The following is a 22,716-nucleotide window of genomic DNA, read 5'->3' on the forward strand; positions in this document are numbered from 1 at the left end:
GCAGCATGCCAGGCCTTCCTGTCCATCACCAGCTTCCGGAGTTTACTGAAACCCATGTCCATCGAGTCAGTGATGCCGTCCAACCATCTCATCCTCTCCCGTCCCCTTCTCCTCCTGCCCCAATCCGTCCCAGCATCAGGGTCTTTTCCAGTGAGTCAACTCTTCGCATGAGGTGGCCAAAGTCTGTTCCATATTATGTTACAAGAAGCCCACAGAAAGAAGAGGTCTTGAACTGGGTGACTTTTGACAAAACTGTGAGTTTTCTTATTTATGGACTGAGGATAGTGGAGTCTTATGGCCACTGTACCCGAAACAGCTCCCCTCACAAGTCCTCAAGTTATTTAAATCTAAAGTCCTTGAAATGTTCCAATTTCTCTTGCCTCAACTTCTTAACTAGTAACCATCCCATGTTCTCTGGGTAATTGACATTGATCAAAATTATTTTGACTTCTCTTCAAATCTGCTTGCTCTGTGGGAATTCATTGGTATTAACCAGTGACTTCAGCTAAAAAAATTAAGAGGGACTATTTTCCATTGAGCACATGTGAGAGAGGTTTGTTGTTGTTCAGTCACTGAGTCATGTTTAACTCTTTGAGACCCAAAGAACTGCAGCATGCCAGGCTTCCCAGTCCTTCACCATCTCCCAGAGTTTGCTCAAACCCGTGTCCATTGAGTTGGTGATGCCACCCGACCACCTCATCCTCTGTCGTCCCCTTCTCCTCCTGCTCTCAATCTATCCCAGCATCAGGGTCTTTTCCGATGAGTTGGTTCAGGGCTTTGGAAGAATTTTATTTTTTCCTTAAAAAAAAAAAAAAAAAAAAAGCTGGGTGCAGTAAAGAGGAGCCTGAGAAGTGTTCTAAACCCTCAGTTTGGTTCAGCAGCAAAAGCCTTACATGCCATTTGCCTGTTTTCTTAATCATCGATTCAGTACCTGGAACAAGTTTACATCGCTTACCATGATGAACTCTTGGCCTGGTCTTTTCTGACTGACCTTTATCAAAAGATTTTAAAGTTTAGTAAGAAAAAAGCATTGTTTAAAAGCTTTGCTTTTATAAATGCTAGAAGTAAGAGCTGTCACTTAGCTACAGGTTGATCTTCCGGATGGAGAGTCCAATTCTAGGGGGGGAAGAGCACTGGACATTCTCTACAGGGTGAGGGCCTCCCTAGGACCTCCCTCCTCTCATTTATGACCCAAATCACTGTTTTTCCAGAATGAGTTCAAGCAATGACAATTTTTTTTTTTTGCTAGAACTCAAACTGAGGGTGAGCCAGAGACACAGAGAAGTCAGGTAACATACTGGAAAGTTGAGGTGCAAGTTTTCCAGCTCATCCTTGGGGAGATGAAGGAGCTGGGATGAGGAGCAGGTGCTTGGCACATAGGCAGGCCTTCAAATCCTGAGATGACAAGATGCAGAGGAGTCTAGAGCCGTCTGATTACTATTTAATAATGTTGGCCATTAGGAGACTGTCAAAGATTCATGCTCTGCTCAGGAGTGCCAACTTTCCTTTTGAAACTTGGAGAGACTGGCAAAAATGCTGGCTTTGGCAGATGGGCTCTTGGCATGAGTGGGAGTATTGATCACCCTTGCAGGGCAGGAAATGCTACTCTCTCTCTGATTAAAAGTTTCTTACCAAGACAAGCACAAGCCTAAGGTGGTCAGCATGGTTAATAGCCTACATTAAAGAAATCTCTACATTAAGGAGTGTCTGCTGCCAGAGTGTCCATCCCAATTGTTGCCACCATGTAATTTTAATGGATCTGACAGTCTTCCTTTTCCCTCTCAGAGGCTGTGTCTTTCTGACTCAATCATCGTGCATCTTCTCTTTACCCATATTCTTTTAAAATTTTTAATTTAATTTATTTATTTTCTTTTTAGCTGCTCTGGATCTTTGTTGCTGTTATATAGGCTTTCTCTAGTTGCAGCAAGAGGGGCTTGTTCTCTAGTTACAGTACATGGTCTTCTTGTTTAGGTGGCTTCTCTTGTTGCAGAGCACAGACTCCTGGGCATGCAGGCTCAGTAGTCGTGGTTCCCAGGCTCTAGAGCACAGGCTCAATAGTTGTGCTGCACAGACTTAGTTGCTCCATGGCCTGTGGGATTTTCCTGGATCAGGGATTGAACCTGTGTCTCCTGCAATGGCAGATGCATTGTTTACCACTGAGCCACCAGGCAAGCTCTATCCATTTTCTTTATAAACCTTTCTTTGTGAAGATCTATGGTTTTTTCCTGTAAAAATATGACCATCAGTTGGATTAAAAAAAAACAAACCCACGAATACTAAGATTTTTAGGGACATGCATGTTCAATCCCATTTTGGTGAATATGAAGGTAAGATATCACAACACCATGCAAAGTGATCCATCTGCAGGTTGCAGGCCTTGGGTCCATTCAAATCCAGATGAGACTTTGGTTCATTGTTTTAGAAACAGCTGAAGCCCTTGGAGATCCCAGAGGTGCACCTGAATCCTGGATTTCAGGTAAGCTCTGAGGCCCCGATGCATGTGTGCATGCTAAGTCACTTCAGCCGTGTCTGACTCTGTGACTCTATGGACTGTAGCCCGACAGGCTCCTCTGCCCATGGGTTTCTCCAGGCAAGAATACTGGAGAGGCTGGCCATGCCCTCCTCCAGAGGATCTTCCCGACCCAGGGACAGAACCAGCGTCTCCTGCACTGCAGGCAGATTCTTTACCAACTGAGCAACCAGAGAAGTCCCTGAAAGCTGGTACTGATGATTAAATCTCCAAGTGATCTTTTCACCCTATAACCTCAAGGACTTGTTTAATCCCAGTGCTGTATTTCAGGCTTATTTCTGGCTTTGGTTCAGATCTCCCCTATGCAAGTCCTTCTTTCGGGGCTCAGCCTTCACTGTCCTTTCATTTGACCAAGCTGCTCAGCTCCATCTCTTCAAACATGCTCCAGCCTTGGACCACGTTTGCTGTCCCCAGATGGCACCCAGGACACTGCATCCATCACCTCTGAGAGGTTAACTTGGCGAAATTAATTGACCATGAAATTAACCTGGCTTCTTTTTCTGTAGTAGACACTCAATAAATGTTTGTTGAGTGAATGCTTTGCCTGAAACTTTATTTAAAGGACTTTAAGTTTTGGTGGCAGCATCCTTTTGATTTCTTTCTTTGCACTTACAGCAAGTGTGTAGTGTTTCTGTAAACAGTAAGAGAGAGAGACAGAAAGAGGCAGAGCAAGGTTCGAGAAGAGATGTAGAGACTTTCCTGGTGGTCCAGTGGTTAAGACATCACCTTCCAATGCAGGGGGTGCAGGTTTGATTGCTGGTTGGGGAACTGAGCTCCCACAGGCTTCACGGCCTACAGACCAGCACATAAACAACAGAAGCAATATTATAACAAGATCAACAAAGACTTTAAAAATGCTCCACATAAAAAATACTTTATTAAAAAAAAAGGAAAAAGATGTAAATACAGTTGAAGTGGAAAAACTTAAAGAAGGCAAATACCCCTAGACTCTTGAGTGACTGTTAGGGAGTTATTCCTACCGAGGGGCTCACTGGTCACTCAGTGGTAAAGAGTCTGCCTGCCAGTGCTGGAGACTCAGCTTTGCTCCCTGGGTTGGGAAGATTCCATATGCAGTGGGGCAATTGGAATATTGGAATAGTGACCCCCCCCTCTTCATCCCTGAAATGTTGCTATTCCTCTGGGATTTGTACTGAGCTCTTTTCTCTTCTCTTCTTTGTCCCCTTCTTGCTCACCCCTTCCACTGCTATATACACATAGAGGACACCCAGCCACCGTGTCCCTGGGACCCCCATCTTGCCCATGGTCTTCACTCTGCTTTGCTCCTGTCTGCAGCCCGAAGGAGCCACTCCCTCTGATGGTGGTGCCCTCTATGACTCAACAGTGCCTGGGCCTGAGGCCCTGGTCTCTGGGGACCCTCCACCCATCACTGGGGCTCATTGTTCCCCCGATTGCCTCCTGTTCTGCATAGTATTGTCCCCAGCCTTGCTTGTGACACAATTTTGTGCAATATTACATGGCAGGGGCTTGAGTCAACTGGCCTGAGTTTGGATCCTAGCTTTGCCACTTACTGAATAATCTTGCATTTTTAATCTCTGGAAGCCTCAGTGTTCCCATCTGTGAAATGGGGACAGTACCCCATTTCAGTACCTACCTCACAGAGCTGTTAAAAGGAGTCATCAATAATGCAACTGCTTAGTCCCGCACTTAAAACCTAAATGCTCCCCGCCCCCACCAAATGCTGTTTTTCTTCACAGATTCCTTTGTAAGGGTGTCTCCTTCAGTTTTTCCTGGCAGTGCCCTTTTATCCACACAGCTCAGAAGGGAGTTTTCAGGGACGTTGAGAAAACTGGACCTTAGACAGTCACTGAGCTCTTCATCCTCTACCCACTGATCCCTCTCCTGTTCCCTCCTCCCCTCCAGCAGATGCGTTTTATAGAAATTGACTGTTGGAAACTTCAGGCTCTGATTCATCACATGCTCAGAGCTTGTGCATCTAGGCTGGAACCCTCAACAATCTTCCCAGCATTAAGGATTCAACAGTAACCCCAGTAGCAGAGGCCACCCCACTCCTGTCCCCAAAAGAGCCAGCTCACTTGCCCAGCCTGCTGGCAAGTGACAGACCCTTGCTTCCTGAGGGCTGGGGGCATCATCAGGATATTTAACTCCTTTTTGGGGTCTGTTATGCTTCAGAGGGAATTTCCTAACATGTCGATAGGGTCGTCGTTTAAGTAACTCCATAATTTGTTTTTGAAGCTTATTATTCTGCTTAAGTTCCTTAAATGATTATGATGATCTGCTTTCTCTGGAGGTAGTTGTGTTTTAGAGCAATTTTCTACTGCAGGGAACACTTGGATATTGTCTTGGGAAGGGACGCACTAAAAAACCCGTTAAGTCTATTCATTCTTTTCCCTAATTCTGCTCAGTATCAGGTGGGAGAATATTTGTCCATTACTCAGCTTGCACAGCTGTTGCAATAATTCTCAAACGGCCCCCTCTTGCTTTTGATTTGGTTTTGCTTCTCTTGCAGTAAGAATGGCCCCTCCGAGAACATAGAAGCCTGTAGAAGGAACACTCAACAGTGAGCGAGGAGCGCCCAGCGCAGGCAGACACACCAGGGTGAGGGGCGCAGGGAATAGTTCCTGGTGGTCAGGACCAGGCTGTCCCACGGCCAGAGGATGACTTGCTAGATTATTCGGTGCCATCTGCACTGGGAGCTTCCGGTTAGGGCTATATCCTGAGGCAAGACCAACCTTCCTTAATCAACATTATCAAGTCACTCTGCAGCTTAAGGGATCCGTGGAGCTTCATGGTCTGTGACAAGATGTCCAACTTTCTTAGCTTGACTTCAAGGCTTTCTGTGGCCCAGATGTGCCTTTCTGACCCTTTTTCCTCTAGGTTGCATCTCAAACTTTCCCTCCTGTCAATCCTGTCTGATTTGGGTCCATGACATTCCCTGGACTGAAAGATCTCCCTCAGCCCTGCCCTCGCCACCAACCATCCTGCCCGCCTGGATCCTGCTCACCTTTCAACATCCAGCTCGATTCCTGTCTCCTTCCTTTAAAACTCTGCCCAGCTGCTCTGTGATTCCCCTCCACATCCAGCTCTTAGATTGCATACACCACCCACCGAGCACCCCTCCTGCTTGGCATCTCATTGCTGGTCATGCTTCTTTGTGCTCACTCTCACTGGTCTCCCTGGTCTGTTAGCTTCCCTGGGGCAAAGCCCGTGTTCTGTGTTTCTGTGTTTTCTCAGTGGGCCTTCTCTCCTGGAAGCAGCCCTGCCATGTTTTGGATTCATTGATTAACTTAAAGCAAGTCCAGACTCTTTGGGAAACTGTCAGCTCGTCAATCCTATAATCCCTGCCTAACAGCAGTGCAGAAAGGCAGTATGATGGAATCCATTTCACTCTGATTTAGGAAGGAGAACTAGTTCAAATCAGTCCAGCGGGTGCTGTGGGCTGCACCCTGTGCCAGATATTTTTTTCTTTTTTTGGCTGTGCCACACGGCATGCAAAATCGTCTGCAACCAGGGATAAAACCTGTGCCCACTGCAGGGGGAGGGAGGATCTTGGCCACTGGACCATGAGGGAAGCCCCAGATATTTTTTTTAAAAGAATATACATTGGCTGAGCGTGTGTGTGTGTGTGTGTGTGTGTGTGTGTGTGTGTGTGTAAAATAAAGGATGAAAGGTCATTTGCAGCAACATGGATGGGCCTAGAGATTATCATGCTAAGTGTAATAAGCCAGACAGAGAAAGACAACTATCACGTGGTACCATTTATATGTGGAATAAAAAAAAAAATTATACAAAGGAACTTATTTACAGAATGGAAATAAACTTGCAGACACAGAAAACAAATTTGTGGTTACTAAAGGGGAAAGGAGGAGAAGGAATAAATTAAGAGTTTGGGATTAACATATAGACACTACAATATGTAAACGAGATAACCAGCAAGAACCTACTGTACAGCACAGGAAACTCACTCAATATCTTGTAATAACCTAAAAGAATCTGAAAAAGAATATACGAGGTGATATATCGGGCACAGCTTCTCCCTTCAAACAGCTCGCTGTTTAGGAGACATCATTTCCAATATGAAATTAGGAAATGCTTGCCCCAAAGTAAGAGGTCATATCCATTCAAGTTTTAAATTGATCAAATTCCCAAGTCCATATGTTGTAGGACAAGCAATAAGAGGTGTGGGTTCCAAGATGTGGGGGAGCCGAGAGGAGACATCAGGGGGCTCCAGAGAAGAGTCAGAAGTTTCAGGGGAGAAGACAGGATGGGGGATGCTTTTGATCAGAGGGACAACAAATAGCTTAAAACACGGAGTGAGGAAAAGAAAGTGACTGAGTGCTCCTTACGCAGCAGGCATTATGTAGATGCCAACTCATTTATTCCCCGAGTCCCTGCAAGGCTCTCCTTACATTCCGATCACACGGGAAGAATCACTGCAAGAGGCTGAGTAACGTGCCCAACACAGAGGCAGAACCGGCTGCCCAATGACCAGCGTGGCTCCGCCCTCTCCGTCCTAAGGGAGGGGCGGAGTCGAGGGAGGGAACGCCCTCGCTGGAGCAGCACCCCTTCTTTAGGACCTGCTCTCTCTTCTCAGATGCAGTTCAGAAGGGAGGAATTGTTCAATTCAGGGAAGAAACCCATTCTCAGCCGCCTCTACAATGGCTCCCCATGATCCCTACCTCCTGCTGTTCTCCCCCTGCATGAAGCGCGCCCCCAGCCCCGCACGTATGCGGGCTGCCCCTGGTGACATGTTTCTAGCATGTCAATTACAGCAAAAGTGGTGGGCTTTTCCATGACTGGGTTGTGACAGACGGTGACCTTAGTCCTGCTGGCACTTTCTCTCTCTGACTTCCCTCTCGTGTTCCCTGTGATAAGACAAGTTGCGGTCCAGAGGGGCCCATGTGGCCAGGAACCGAGGGCCCCCTCAGTCCAGCATGTGAGGAAGGGATGCTGCCAGCATCAGCTCACCCTCAATCTGCCTCTCCAGCGCCCAGGGACCAGCTCCTAAGGACGGTTCTCTCTGTCTTGGTCTCTGCTCTGTCCTGGCTTCCAAGTTTCCTGGGTTTAGAGTGAGACCTAGTTATCAGATTTCCTTTTTCTTCTAGCCTAGAACAACAGGTGCCTCACCCTGGTTCCTAGAACCCAGCCAGATCCATTTGCTGGATCGAAGAACCAGACACCAGATTTCACCTCCCTCCCCCTGATGCCCTCCCCCTCTCAATGAGTTCCCATCTCCAGCCTTCCAGGGACCATGAGCTAATGTTCTTAGGATGCAGCCCATATCACGTGTATTAGCCTGCAGGAGGCACAGTAATTACCTAACCTTGCAGCTGATTTAAGCTTCAGGTTACACACAAAACATTGGCAGTTGGAGGAAGGGACTCCACTATTGTTATCTAGAATACTCATTGTGGTGGACTCTTGTGATAAAGGTATAAAGAAAATCATTTTTTCTGCCTTGGACTTTGGCCAGGAGAAATGTGGAGAAATTCTTTTGTGAATAACCATTCACAAATTTCAACAATTGTTCGTTCTTGAGTCTGAAGTCTCTTTGCATGAATGATTTTCTCATCTTTATGCAGAATTTTTCCACATTTTTTTTGACTAAAATATTACTAATCTAATTTCCTATTAAAAAACTCATTTCCAGCATCGCAGAGCTGAAAGGTGCTACCAACCATTTAGTCTTCAATTTACATACAACAAATCCTGTAATCTGATGGGGGCTTTTACACAAGGGTGGCTGCAAGCAATTACATGGGCAAAGAAATATTTTAGTCCAGAGCTGTGTGCTGTGTTAATTTCATCTGTTGAAGTCCCATTGCGATTTCGTCTTTTGTTAAATTACCTATTGATGTGGATTTAGAGAGGAAACTCCACCGAACATAGCAATTCAAAATTATAATGCTGTTTGTGCTCTAATATTTTTCTTTTAATTATAATTTGGGAAATTGGGGTTTATTAGAAAAAAAGAAGGTATTGGACTGGAACAATTTATTCTATTTTTCCCCACTCAATGCCATGACAAAATAGAACATTTCCAGTTTGATTTGGAAAGGCCTAAAAAAATTCTTGACATCACAACAGGGCTCTGGGTTGGACTGAATCTCATGATGCCTGACATGTAGGGAGCATGGGGTCTGAGCTGCTGGCCTGGGGGCACTGTGGCTATTGGTAAAGTTTCAAAGGGAGAGTTCGGAAGCTTACTCCAAGTCGTGAGGAATTATAACCTCAAATGCTGCAGGATCAGGTGTGAATGAGGCCATTTTGTGTGTAACTTGGAAGCTTACATCAGCTGCAAGGGTAGGTTATTATTGTGCCTCCTGCATGCTCATACATGGGATGTGGGGGGCATCCATCCATCCATCCAATCACCCATTCATCCATCCACCCATCCATCTAACTGTCCGTCCATCAATCCACCTGTCCATCCATCCATCCATTCATCCATCCACCTATCCGTCCATCCACACATCCACCAGTTCATCTACCCATGTACCCATCCATCCTTCCACCTGTCTACCCATCCACTCATCCATCCATACATCCATCTAGCCTTCCATCCATCTTTTGTTGAATATTAAGCATATATTATCTTCATTCTTTGGTATCTAGTGTTTTAGAAGATGCAAAGTAAATATTTAAAATTCTTTCATTTAGTCATTCATTCAACAAACATTCACTGAACGTAACATTCCTGGTGCCACAGTAGGTGCCAAAGATGAAAAAATGAAAGCTGGAGCCCAACTTTCAGTACCGCACAAGACGATCAGTCCTTACAAAATACCCTAAAGAGTGTTATCATAGAGGGATGGAAGGGGGGCATGGTGTGGGCCTAAACAGAGGCGGTGGGGCAGAAATGGGGAGGGGTGGTGGCCAAGAAACCTTCCTAGAGAAGGTGCTCAATGCTCAAAGGATAAGGAAAGGCAGAAGACTAAAAGACATGGGTGTTTTCAAAACAGCTTTAATGAGGCCTAATTACCATACAATAAACTACACACGTTGAAAGGATGTAATTGATAAACTTTGTTCTGTGTTTACACCGGCAAAATCACCATCACAGTGAAGATAAGGAATATGCTCATTAGCCCCAAATTTTCTCATGCCCTTCTGTGACCTCTTCCTGCTGTCCACTTCATCCATAGGAAACCACTGAAGCTGTCAATACAGATTAGTACGAATTTCCTAGACTTTTAAATAAGTGAAATTATGTAGTAATTTGTACCATTTTACACCCCCCACCAACAGTGTGGGGTGTTTTGCACCCTCATAAAAGACATATATGGGCTTCCCTGGTGGCTGAGTGGTAAAGAATCTGCCTGCCATTGCCGGAGAGGCAAGAGGTGCAGGTTCGATCCCTGGGTCGGGAAGATCCCCTGGAGAAGGAAATGGCAACCCACTCCAGTATCCATGCCTGGTGAATTCCATGGACAGAGGGACCTGGTGGGCTACAGTCCAGGATGTTACAAAGAATCGGACATGACCGAGCACGAACGCACGCAGAAAGTGTGTTGTCTGTCACTGAGTGCAAAGGGTCTTGAGGCTTCCAGGCCTGAGTGCTGGGGCTGTCAGTCACAGAAGGCCTGGCGCATCCTCGGCTGCTGGCCCGTCAGGGCGCTGCCTGACTTTGCTCTGGGCTCAGTCTGGAATAAGAGCAGCCTTGTGGCCGTGCTGGACTCCTGGCTGAGGGCACTGGTGGCGACACAGTCACACAAAGTCAAGTCCAGGCTGGCGCTTTTGTTAAACAGCCCTTTCTAGTAAAGCTGGTGAACTCCAGACACTGGTCCATTGTGGCTTTTTCCTCATGAGAGGTTTCAATGCTATCTACCTCTCAGGACCCAAATCCTTCCCAAATGGATGCGAGGAGGATTAGGGAAAACAGCTCCATGACTTCCCACAGCATCGTTCCTGGGGCAGGCACTGCTCAGCCACCCACCTCGCTTTGTCCTGAAGCTGCTGCATAATCTCTGCTCCAGGCCCCGCAGGGTGGACAGGCACATAAAGGACTCCTGCTAGGTCCCTCTGACCAGCCTTTACTTCAGAAACCCTTTTAAGCTAATTTTTCCTGACATTTCCAACAGGCCTTTGAAAATGCAGTGACTGAAAGAGCAAACATGTGCTCCATAACATGCTCCCGAGTAGGGGGCGTTATTACATCTAATCTCCACCTTCTGCCTTGGACCTGAACCTTCCGGGCAGCAAACAGCTAAGAAGATTAAGAAGCAAACGCTGGAAGGCCGGATGTGTATGTGTCCAGGAAATGTGGCGGTCTGATCTGCCAAATGCGTGGGCATGAGTTTTCCGAGCCCAGAGCCGGGAGCAGTATTCTTCCTCTTTTTACAACTGCCTGAGGCAGCGCGCATCACTGTCTTTGGCCTCCTGTCCACAGTCCCCTGGCTTCCTTCTTCCTGGGAACTTGGACTCAATGTGTGTTTCTGTGTTTGTACCCCAGGGTCTCCGGGGATTACATTTATGGAATTATGCTAACAGAGGAAATCAGAAAATTGAAAGTCTATGTTTGCAATCACATGTTCCCTTGGTGACGTAGCCTTTGGAAATTGTATGTAGGTCCTGCAGCTGAAGTTGGAGATGTTGGTAAAAGTGACTCCAACCATCCCCTGCCTGGAAGCGAGCCTGGGACCCGAGAGAAGGGAGATCTGCGATCCTGGCTCAAGAGCAGATGGTCAGGGGAGGCACAGGGAAGCCAAGTGACCAAATTGGCTGATATTGCCTCCAGCAGCTGTGTGTTTCTAAATTTTGTGGATTTTGGGGGGTCAAATTCCACCAAATCTGCCAATTCAAGGGATCCTCACCCTCCTCAATAATGTACCAGTATTTTTTCATGTCTAGATGCAGTGAGGAGGAGAGGGCATTGATGAAAATCATGGTGACAAAACATTAGCTGTGCTGAAAATGTTAGCACTGGAAAAGACCTTGGTGACCCTCATCAAAATTCCTCATCAACTGAAGCCCAGGGAGAGGCTCAGTGATTCTCTCAAGCTGGTTGGTGGTCAAACTGTGTGTATAAGATGGGGCCACAATGCACTCTGAGGTAAGAGCAAATCCACCATCCAAAAAAAAAAAAAAAAAAATCATGACACGCTGAGGGCTTCCCAACAGAACACACAGCCCTAAAGTGAAGCTCTGAAGATTCAACAGCGTCTTCGTGAAAGTCTGATGTTCTGAGCTGACTTTGAAAGGCAGCCGCCGTGTTGTCCACCAGTTCTGTATCTCTCAGTGTCTGCTTCTTCAGCACTTGGCTTGCCAAGACCCCAACTCCACCTCCCAGCTCCTCTGTCTTATCCGTAAACATGTGGAGCTCCTGCTGTTCTGGGAACGTTCTCTTTCCATCTTTTCAGGTACTGTTCTTGCTGTTGGCTTGATTTGGTTTCACAGTTCAGATTTCTGATAAGCATGTCCCAAATTTTTTGAGGACAACATCACTGACCAGTAGAAACACTGGCTTGCCTATGGGTCCTCTGTCTGTCAGTGATCCAATATGATCTGTTTGTGAAGAGGGGCTGTGTTGCCTTCAATGAGATTGTCAAAGGTGGGGGCTTCCCAGGTGGCATTAGTGGTAAAGAACCCACCAGCCAATGCAGGAGACGTAAGAGACGTGGGTTAGATCCCTGGGTCAGGAAGATCCCCTGGAGGAGAGCATGACAACCCACTCCAGGATTCTTGCCTGGAAAATTGCATGGAGAAAGGAGCCTGGTGGGCTATGTAGAGTCCACGGTGTCACAAAGAGTCGGACACGACTGAAGTGACTTAGCGTGCGCTCACAAGGTGCTACGGATGGGCCAGGTTTGGGAACAGTAACTCCAGCCCCATCCTGTGCACGGGACGGCAGGACAGTACATACAATGTCTTCTCCAGATTTACAAAATGCCCAACATGTTTGCAAACAAATGATCTGGTCACTTCTGGACAGGGGGACCAATCAGAGCTTGGATGTATCCATTGTGGCTGGTAAAATCTAATGTTTTAATCTGTTGGCTAGCTTCTTTTTGGTTCCTAAACATTGCTCAAATTTTCACTCAATTCTTCCTTTTTTCTCAAGAAACAGTCTTTGCAGTCTTTGGCCACACCCAGAACCCTAGTCTGCTCTGTCTCTCCTCCCAGACACTCCCGAGTTCACGTCAGGAGAAGGATGGCTCCCAGGTCCCCAGGGGAGGGATTCAAGCCGTGGGAAGAGCCGAGCTCCAAGGACATTGTGTTACACCCACTAAAATGGTGTCAGGAGGCCCAAGAGGGAGATGGCTCCAGGAACAAAGTACAAGGAGGCCTGGGACTGTGTGGGAACAATCTGTCACAGAGCATCTGTCCTCAGGTCCTTCTGGGACGGGGCCTCCTGAGCCACCCCAGCACCCCCACCGCCCTTTTCCAGCACTGGGGCTGCTGTCCCACCTGGCCTCCAGCCCCCGAGGGGTGCCAGCCAGACCATGGATGGGAAGGAGAGCCCCATTTGGGGTGCTCACCTTGGACACCTCTTTGCATCCAGGGCGGACCCTGTGTTTGGGGAGAAGCCCCGATTCAGAACTTGGAATTGGAGTTTTGTGCTAATTAGATGCTTTTCTTCTGGCTGCAAAATAATATTGTTTTGGTTGCTAAGAAACCTTCTTTTAATTGAACAAGGGGCTGAATGGTTCAGTACGGTGATGCGCTGTGCAGAAGTTGGGAGAACAGCATGGTGCCCAGGTGACAGTGGACCATTTCTTGGGACAGATGTGTCATACCATACGAGTGTCTTCCCAGGTTTTCCTCACCAGGTGCCAAGGTGCTCATTTGTGATTGCAAACGCAGGAGTCCCTGCCTAGTTCTGAGGCATGGTCCATCATTGAGTGATCTGTGCCTAGAACCCAACTCAGCTTGGTTTTATAGGCTGATGATATTTTGCAGGCTTGAAGAAGGAAATGGTAACCCACTCCAGGATTCTGGCCTGGGAAATCTCATGGATGGAGGAGCCCAGCGGGCTGCAGTCTGTGGGACTGCAGAGTCGGACGCAACTTAGTGACCAAACAACAAACAACATCTTGCAGGCTATTAGTCTGACTGAACCACTCTCCTAATAATCAGATCACTATAATGGTGTACGCATGTGATGCAGGGCAATGAAATACCTTTACCTGCATCGGGCTGGCTGTCTCCTGTGGACCTGATCTCATAATCCTTGCTTCACGGAGGTCTCGATTTCTTCTGTAGTGAAGAATAGGAACCTGAGAGAAGATCCCTTTGGCAAAAGGTCTTTAGTGTCACTGAAAAAAGCAAAGATTAAAGTTTAATATTCCTAATAGTAATTGGTTTCTGTTTTGTTTTTCACAGCTGAGAGACAGTGTTTGGCTGAATCTCTAGGGGGAGGTGAGAGAAGCAGATGAATACCCCTAGCTCTGAAAGCCCTGATAAAATTAATGTGTTCTTTGACTTTAGAGCCAGAGGACGGTCATGCACTCTTCTCCGGGCACTTTCCTAGCACACGGATACCGTAGGCCCAAGGTGGGTTCATATCTGTTTGCTAAGAAATCAGATACAAGTACTGATGGGGTTAAGGGTGCTGATGAGTATGAGGACTTGAGTAGATGCTCTGCTGCTCACCGCAATGGGCTGAGAGTTGTTTCAGTGTTTAAAACGTGGCCTGAATAACATCAAAGTAGTTCAAAAGTTGGTTTTTAAACATCTCTTAGTGGATAGAATTAGAGTTTTTTTTTTTTTTTTTTTTCAAGAAATCATTCCCCCTCCCTGCTCCCCTACTAGCAGGTGGTATTCCATCTGTGACAGCCAGGGTTCTTTAAGTGCAAGCAACAGCAGTGCTGCTGACCTTCATCTGAAAAGGAGTTTATTAAAATGATATTGAGTGGCAAATATGTCTTAAAGAACCATTTGAACAGCCAGGGATCCAGAAGAGGGTACGTAAAGGACACTGAAATCAGAACACAGTGGCTTCTACCATTTCCTGTATTTTTATTACTTTGAGATTCAAATGTCAGGAGGGAGTAATTTGTTCAATTGCTCTAAGGGACAGCTCCAAAATTCCAATGTAGGAGGGACTCCAACTCTTGGCGAGGAAGTGGACGTTACCCTGGGTCTTGGAAGAGAGCGAGGAAAAGGTGTCAGGAGAAAAGAGTGGTGTGAACAAATCCATGGGGGCAGGAACCAGCAAAGTGAACATGGGAGCCAGAGATGGGTGCCTGTTGTAACGCAGGTGTGCAAGGGAGGCGCCAGGGAGGGACAGACTGGTGTGTAAGGGGCTGGGAGAGCCCTGGCATTGTGGTGCGGTAGAAACAGAGGGAAGGAGGAAGGATTCTAAATAGGGAAATGACCTGAGGGAAGCAAAGTTATTAGAAGTCAGGGAGTAGGTCTTAAAAAAACCCAGTTCCTAAGTCTGAGCCTGGGAAGTGAGATGGTAGAGTGGTACCTGGTGAGGCATCCACTATGCCATGACGATACCACTGTGGGTCCTGTGTGTCCTAAAGGGTGGCATTTAGGGTTGGGTGTTAGTGAGGAGAAGGAATTTGACCATCACCATGAAATTGGCCCCCTGACAAAGGCTGAGGCTCCCGTTACTGACAGTATTTGAGCCAACCTGGACATCCATCCCCTCGGGATGATCTTGGGAGGAAAGATGAATGTGACTTCAAAGGTCAATTTAACTTCTGTGAATCTATGAGTCAATGAAATAAGAAGCCATCCAGATTGTTAAAAAATATAAGACAACACTATCTGCATGTATTTGCATGTAATAAAGATACCCGTATGACAAACAATATGCATTTTAGAAGAATATTTATTTTGTAAGATTACATACACATTAAACACAATTGAATCACATTTAGTGGGGAGCAGAAGTGGTGATGAGGGCAAAAGCAGAAGGGGACGACAGAGGACAAGATGGATGGATGGCACCACCGACTCAATGGATATGAGTCTGAGCAAACTCCGGGAGATAGTGAAGGACAGGGAAGCCTGGTGTGCTGCAGTCCATGGGGTCGCAAAGAGTTGGACACAATTTAACAACTGAACAACAAAGAAGTGGTATGTGAAGACAAAGGGAATTAATTAATTGATTAGTTGAAGCGGGGAAGGATAAAGATGAGATCCAAATATATATTTTGGGTGCTCATATAAAAGACATAAAATAGTGGAATGCCAGTTTCTGATTTAGTTGGTAGAATAAACTCCTCAGTAGTCAGCAATCGGAATCTTATTGTTAAGCTCTCATTATTTTGAAGAATACTAGACTTGGGTTGTAAATGTTTCTTTTATGCTGTGACATTATTATTTATTAAGCCAATCAAAAGAGAAACACTTCTGATACTGCTGGGTCCCAACCGGCTCTCTACCTGAGAACTCCGTAACTTAAATCACCCAGCCACAGTTTGTTTTAGCTTGTTATTTGTGATAATATGAGAGAAGAAATATAGTTGATTTAAAAATTTGTTTTAGTCGATTTTTCTGGGGCAATTTTCTCAAGTGGTTTTTCACAATTACCTATATCATCAGGGAGAGGTGATAATCCCTAAAAGACTGTGCATCAGTATACAATGTATTTGATTTTGTAAAGAGGAGGAAAAGTCTCTCTCTCTGTCTGCAGTGAGATTCACTCTTTCCTGCCACGTATCAAAAGCCGGGTTGCAAAACTGCTTTAATGAGCTACCACAGAGAACTCAGCTTCACTTAATTTAAAAAGAAATGTGAAATTGCTCCCATGTAAAACTTGACATTCAGATTCCTTACCAGTGTGTCCTCAACAAGATCAGTCACTTTCTTGGCTCTGTCTTCTTTCTTATATCGCAGACAACCCATATGGGATCACTTTCCTTCTGCCTAAAGTGCATTCTTTAAAACTGTGCTACTGGAAGTGTGGTCCCCAGAAAGACTGCCAGTCTTCAAACTGTCAGTTACCACCACAGAGTACAGAAAAGTGAGAATCTAAAACTTGTATAGTGATCTAGCCTTGCTGCATATCCAAGGGAGGACCAATGTGCTTGACTTGTTGAGCAAGGAATAAACCAAAGGTCTTCAAAGACCCGCTCAGATGGGGAGGAAGGCAGTCAGTCAGTTTATACTAATGAACAAAGTTCCCAAAGTAAGACCCTAAATGGTAAAGCTAAATCACCAGTGGAATTCTCCTTTTTCCAGTAGCAAAAGATTTGCACATCCCTGGATGGGTGTGTGGAAAAGCATTGAAAGTATTTTGCTGGGCATTAGGTGGTTTGTTATTGGGGAACCTCTCTCATGAGAGGTTGGACTGGGATATACATGGGTTACCAGGGATCCCGAACCCCCAGGCTGTGGACCCGGTACTTTTTCCATGACCTGTTAGGAACCAGGCTGCAGAGCAGGAGGTATGTGGCGGGCAAGCGAGTGAAGCTTCATCTGCTGCTCCCCAGTGTTCTCCATCACTGGTGTTACCGCCTGAACCATCCCCTCCCTGGACTCTTTGTAGAAAAATTTTCTTTCACAAAATGGGTACCTGGTGCCAAAAATATTGAGGATGGCTGGGTTAAGTGGTCCAAGAACCAGTGACCATTCCTCCTCTAGGCTCTTCTCTGCAGCACCACGTCCCTCCTCCAACTTGTTGGGGGCCACTTCTGCATAAGGTAGCACCGACTTCTCACACCTGGTCATCGCCTAGAACCTTGCCCCTCGAAGGTGTGATCCAGGGACCAGTGGCATCAGCATGCTATGGGGGCTTCTGAGGAATGTGGGTTTTCAGGTCTCACCCCAGACCTCCTGATTTTTAATAAGATCCCCTGGTAGTTTCACATAGCTATTAATGATTGAGAAATGCCAATTTAGAAAACAGATACATTGTTTTAACTGAAAATGCCCTTCCTTAACCAAGTTTGGGGAACTGACCCTGTGGCCTGGTGGGGAAAGGAGATGGGGCCTCGCGGTAAACTTTCTGAGATAGAAGGACCTTTCAACCGAACCCAAGGTTCTGGATCATCGGTGTTCATGTGGGCTCATTCTCATGCTCCAACTTGTGAGTTTGGAGTCACCTGAGGTTTTTGCTTTGATATAATGAGATAAATATATGGTGTTGGTTTATCTTACTCTCTCTTCTCTAGACTGTTCCAGAAATAATCATCTGTAAGCCTTAGGGGAGTTGAGATAAAAAGTTTTGGTACATGGAATTTTGGTCCAAATGGGATTTTTTTTTGCTGGTGTTACTAATTAAGATTCTTGTCAAAACTAGGCCAGCTCCATGCCATCCAGTTGGCAGTATGTTTAGCATCCCTCTGTAAACACGCAGCGGCTTGTACAAATAGGGAGGCTTTTCTTTCCCATCATAAGGAGGGCCTGAAATAAATCCCAGACAACTTGAGGAGTTTGTCTTTGCCATAAAAATAGTGGAATTCATTGAAAGCTATCTCACATCACCCAGACAGGATACGGGCTGGCTGGTTAATTGTCGCTGGGAATGGGCTGGCTGTGGGTTTCACTCTGATCGGACTGCGGAGGGGAGGCCCCTCTTAGCTTTGCTTTCTGGAGTATTGAAAGCTTTGCAGTTAGATGATACTAGTGTCCAGGTAAAGTACGAAGTGCCTGATTTTCATTAATGACCCTGTAGAACTCCTCTGTAGTTGTTCTTCTTAAAAAAAATTTACTCAGCTGATAGCCGGTATCACTGTCCTCATCTTTGAAACAGAAATCTCTATATTGTCTGGGATTTCCCTGGTGGCTCTGTGGCTAAGACTCCACACTCCCAATGTAGGGGGCCTGGATTTGATCCCTGCTCAAAGAACTAGATCCCACATGCTACAACCAAGACCTTATGTAGCCAAAGAAGTAAATATTTTTAAAAAAAGAAAAAGAAAAGAAATCACGATTGTCAACTCCTGACTTCTGTATGGTTAGTTGAAAGAAAGGAAGAGTTCCATATTCTTTTCTTCATAGACTGGAGGGGGAGGATCATGGGTGGCCAACGCAGCCCTCAAGCTAAGTAACTGGATGAAGCTGGGGCTGGAAGAGCCAGAAAGGCACCAGCCATGCCAGCCCAGGGCTTTGAATATTGTATGAGCAAATAAGCAGGTGTGGAGAGAATGACTGAGCAATTGATTCTCCACAGGGACAGAGATTTTATTTGTTGTGTTCATCTCTGTATTCTCAGAGGCGAGAACAGTGCCTGATAAACAGCAGACTCTCGATAAATCTTTGTTGAGTGTGTGAATCGATTGGACCATTCGCCTCTGGAAGGTAACTCTTGAAACTGAGTCCATTTTTGTATCAGTTAATCATATGCATTTCTGCCCATTTCTCACTGCCTTCAGGGTCCCCATACTTATTTCTCTCGCTTCCTTGTTGGGGGTCCTCCAATACCTGAGCTGATCCAAAAACTATGGCTGGAGCTAATGCAAACAGACTGTTTATCAATGTGGGACATGAAGATAGGGCCTGAAATCCAGTATCCGGTTTACAGACTTCTTAAAGACAACATCTGTAGGTATTTCCCTTTGGAAGTTCACAAGAGATGATGTGAGGTTTGAGTAGATCTTAATGTCAGATCTAAGTATGTCTCACAAAATTGCCATTTCCCTAGCTAGTGGGCCTACTCAGGCATCACATAAAGACCTGTTGTGTTTAGGCTTTAGAATGGCTTGGATAGATAAGCCGTGTGAGGGCAAGACCTCCAGATTCTGTCCCATAACATTTTCTTTGACGCTGAGGCAGTGAGAGGGCTGACTTCGGGAGTCAGAGAGGCAGTAGCACCATCCAGCATGGGCAGTGGGGACAAGCCTGTCTCCTCCAGGGGCAGTAGGCTGGCAGGCGGGGAGGACTCAGTCTCCCACCGGGTGCTACACTGTGATTCCATCAGAGGGGAAGGGCAGAGCTGTGGCCTCCGTCTCCTCCCCAGGTGGGATGTGATGGTGTGTCTTGACAGCAAAATGACTTTGCTCAATTCCAAGGTGCTCTGACAGGAGAAAGTGTTGCTTTTCCAAAGCCCCTTCATATTTTTCTTCTAGGTCTTTCCTACCAAGGATGTGGGGCTCGTCCAACTGAGTGAAGCGTACCTTGGAGGCTGGGCTATCTGGCCTCCGCCCAGGGTCAGGAAGAGAAAGTACTAATGACTTTTCGAGCTGTGTGAACTTGAGCAAGAACTTGAGTCTCTCTGAGCCTCAGGTAGACAGGTTATTACCACTTGTGTGTGCTAGTCACTTAGTTGTGTCCGACTCTTTGCGACCCCATGGAATGTAGCCTCCCAGGCTTCTCTGTCCATGGGGATTTTCCAGGCAAGAATACTGGTTGCCATTCCCTTCTCCAGGGGATCTTCCTGATCCAGGGATCGAACCCAAATCTCCTGCATTGCAGGCAGATTCTTTACTGTCTGAGCCACCAGAGAAGCCACTTACCATTTCGGTCAGTTCAGTTCAGTCGCTCAGTCGTGTCCAAATCTTTGCGACCCCATGAATCGCAGCACGCCAGGCCTCCCTGTCCATCACAAATTCCCGGAGTTTACTCAGACTCATGCCCATCGAGTCGGTGATGCCATCCAGCCATTTCATCCTCTGTTGTCCCCTTCTCCTCCTGCCCTCAATCCCTCCAAGCATCAGGGTCTTTTCCAATGAGTCAACTCTTCGCATGAGGTGGCCAAAGTACTGGAGTTTCAGCTTCAGAATAGTCCTTCCAATGGACACCCAGGACTGATCTCCTTTAGGATGGACTGGTTGGATCTCCTTGCAGTCCAAGGGACTCTCAAGAGTCTCCTCCAACACCACAGTTCAAAAGCATCAATTTTTTGGTGCTCAGCTTTCTACACAGTCCAACTCTCACATCCATACATGACCACTGGAAAAACCATAGCCTTGACCAGATGGACCTTTATTGGCAAAGTAATGTCTCTGCTTTTTAATATGCTATCTAGATTGGTCATAACTTTCCTTCTAAGGAGTAAGCGTCTTTTAATTTCATGACTGCAGTCACCATCTGCAGTGATTTTGGAGCCCAAAGAAATAAAGTCTGACACTGTTTCCACTGTCTCCCCATCTATTTCCCATGAGGTGATGGGACCAGATGCCATGATCTTAGTTTTCTGAATGTTGAGCTTTAAGCCAACTTTTTAACTCTCCTCTTTCACTTTCATCAAGAGGGTTTTTAGTTCGTCTTCACTTTCTGCCATAAGGGTGGTGTCATCTGCATATCTGAGGTTATTGGTATTTCTCCCGGCAATCTTAATTCCAGCTTGTGCTTCTTCCAGTCCAGCATTTCTCATGATGTACTCTGCATATAAGTTAAATAAGCAGGGTGACAATATACAGCCTTGACGTACTCCTTTTCCTGTTTGGAACCAGTCTGTTGTTCCATGTTCAGTTCTAACTGTTGCTTCCTGACCTGCATACAGGTTTCTCAAGAGGCAGGTCAGGTGGTTTGGTATTCCCATCTCCTTCAGAATTTTCCACAGTTTATTGTGATCCACACAGTCGAAGGCTTTGGCGTAGTCAATAAAGCAGAAACAGATGTTTTTCTGGAACTCTCTTGCCTTTTCGATGATCCAGCGGATATTGGCAATTTGATCTCTGGTTCCTCTGCCTTTTCTAAAACCAGCTTGAACATCTGGAAGTTCTCAGTTCACATATTGCTGAAGCCTGGCTTGGAGAATTTTGAGCATTACTTTACTAGCATGTGAGATGAGTGCAATTGTGCAGTAGTTTGAGCATTCTTTGGGATTGCCTTTCTTAGGGATTGGAATGAAAACTGACCTTTTCCAGTTCTGTGGCCACTGCTGAGTTTTCCAAATGTGCTGGCATATTGAATGCAGCACTTTCACAGCATCATCCTTCAGGATTTGAAATAGTTCAACTGGAATTCCATCACATCCACTAGCTTTGTTCGTAGTGATGCTTCCTAAGGCCCACTTGACTTCACATTCCAGGATGTCTGGCTCTAGGTGAGTGATCACACCATTGTAATTATCTGGGTCATGAAGATCTCTTTTATACAGTTCTTCTGTGTATTCTTGCCACCTCCTCTCAATATCTTCTGCTTCTGTTAGGCCCATACCATTTCTGTCCTTTATTGAGCCCATTTTTGCATGAAATGTTCCGTTGGTATCTCTAATTTTCTTGAGGAGATCTCTAGTCTTTCCCATTCTGTTGTTTTCTTCTATTTCTTTGCATTGATCTCTGAGGAAGGCTTTCTTATCTCTCCTGGCTATTCTTTGGAACTCTGCATTCAAATGGGAATATCTTCTCTTTTCTCCTTTGCTTTTTGCTTCTCTTCTTTTCACTGCTATTTGTAAGGCCTCCTCAGACAACTATTTAGCCTTTTTGCATTTCTTTTCCATGGGGATGGTCTTGATCCCTGTCTCCTGTACAATATCACGAACCTCCGCCCATAGTTCTTCAGGCTCTCTGTCTATCAGATCTAGTCCCTTAAGTCTATTTCTCACTTCCACTGAATATTCATAAGGGATTTGATTTAGGTCATACCTGAATGGTCTAGTGCTTATCCCTACTCTCTTCAGTTTAAGTCTGAATTTGGCAATAAGGAGTTCATGTTCTGAGCCAGTCAGCTCCAGGTCTTGTTTTTGCTGACTGTATAGAACTTCTCCATCTTTGGCTGCAAAGAATATAATCAATCTGATTTCGGTGTTGGCCATCTGGTTATGTCCATGTGTAGAGTCTTCTCTTGTGCTGTTGGAAGAGGGTGTTTGCCATGACCAGTGCGTTCTCTTGGCAAAACTCTATTAGCCTTTGCCCTGCTTCATTCCGTACTCCAAGGCCAAATTTGCCTGTTACTCCAGGTGTTTCTTGACTTCCTACTTTTGCATTCCAGTCCCCTATAATGAAAAGGACATCTTTTTTGGGTGTTAGTTCTAAAAGGTCTTGTAGGTCTTCATAGAACCGTTCAACTTTGGCTTCTTCAGCATTACTGGTTGGGGCATAGGCTTGGATTACCATGATATTGAATGGTTTGCCTTGGAAATGAACAAAGACCATTCTGTCATTTTTGAGATTGCATCCAAGTACTGCATTTCGGACTCTTTTGTTGACTATGATGGCTACTCCACTTCTAAGGGATTCTTGCCCACAGTAGTAGATATAATGGTCATCTGAGTTAAACTCACCCATTCCAATCCATTTTAGTTTGCTGATTCCTAGAATGTCGATATTCACTCTTGCCATCTCCTGTTTGACCACTTCCAATTTGCCTTGAGTCATGGACCTAACATTCCAGGTTCCTATGCAATATTGCTCTTTACAACATTG

The sequence above is a fragment of the Dama dama genome, chromosome 23 (genome assembly GCF_033118175.1).
Source record: "Dama dama isolate Ldn47 chromosome 23, ASM3311817v1, whole genome shotgun sequence".
Classification (NCBI taxonomy): Eukaryota; Metazoa; Chordata; class Mammalia; order Artiodactyla; family Cervidae; genus Dama; species Dama dama.